This window comes from Lygodium microphyllum, chromosome 26 (genome assembly GCF_053477565.2).
Source record: "Lygodium microphyllum isolate KBCC chromosome 26, Lygodium_microphyllum_v1.1.10, whole genome shotgun sequence".
In the NCBI taxonomy this organism is placed as follows: Eukaryota; Viridiplantae; Streptophyta; class Polypodiopsida; order Schizaeales; family Lygodiaceae; genus Lygodium; species Lygodium microphyllum.
The window spans coordinates 32871356-32872610 of NC_141160.1; positions in this window are offsets into that span (position 1 = coordinate 32871356).

Consider the following 1255-nt stretch of genomic DNA (forward strand, 5'->3'; position numbering starts at 1 on the left):
TCGGATCTAGAGCATGGCAGGAACTATGGAGGTTGGAAGGTGAAGACTAAATTCATGTTGACATGAACAATGAGTAGAAAATTATTACACAAGTGAATTAGGTTCCAAGATAGAAGCTTGGACTCATAAAGACAATCTTGTGTATTGGACTGACAATGACAATGACACTAACTGAAAGGGAAAAGCATCATGATATTGTATTCATCATTATGAAAGTGATAGTCAAGTACAATGCTTTATAGGAGTTGGGTTTTTCCACTCTCCTCATAGTGCATATGGGATTCATGACATCTCTTCCTAGAGCATACATAATTTTTCTATTTCTCAGCACCCCCCCTCAAATGATGAGTCTCTACCCTTGCTGGCTTTTACCCCCCCTACATGGTGACATGGCCTGGGAGACTAGCTCATAAGCAGGCTTCTTAAGTTAAAGCTTGAAACTTTACATCTTTGGCAAGGGTTTTACAAAGCAAATCCACTAAGGGAAAAATAGAGATCCACTATAGGAAAAACATATGAAAGATACAACGAAAATTCTTTAGAAAAATTTGTCAGAGTTGTTGATGGTAGCAGAAGCATCTTCTTCTTCATTCATGAACTGGTTATATTGGTGATCATTCTACATCTAATGTGCTCTTTTCTTGTGGAAACATTCACTAGTTGTATGGCTAGCCTTGCCATAGTAATGACATATAATCCAATCCTTGTTGTTGTCGGTGTTGAGTCCTCAACCACAACCTCTTGCTCCATAAGTGCCCTTGGTTTACAAGAGACTATTGTTGGTGGTGTGTTCCTTTGCATCCTTTCTTTTAACTTTTCTTTCTCCATCAAGTAGTGAGTGGTCAATATCTTTAAGTGAGAGACTTGGAACATTACTTAGGGTGGACACAAGATTCTCATATGGATCCTTATTTACACTTGCAAGTAGTACAGCTATTGGTTCATCTTCATCAATATTCTTCTTAAGAGTTGCAAGTTAGGTTTTTAGGCTCTTGAACTTGTTAATGTGTATGGTCATGGAAGCACTATCTCTTATATCCAGTTTATAAAATTGCATGAGTAATTTTACCTTTGAATTCTTTGCTTGGGTACTAAAGATCCTGTCAAGTTCCTCCCAACAGTTCTAGCATCTCTGATGCTAGAGATATGATGTAGCACATCATCACTTAGTCCCCACAATGATGCCTAGTGCTTGGTTATTCATCTTCTTCCATTCTTTGGTTTTTGGTGGAGCTACTACAAGGATCTCGCTTTT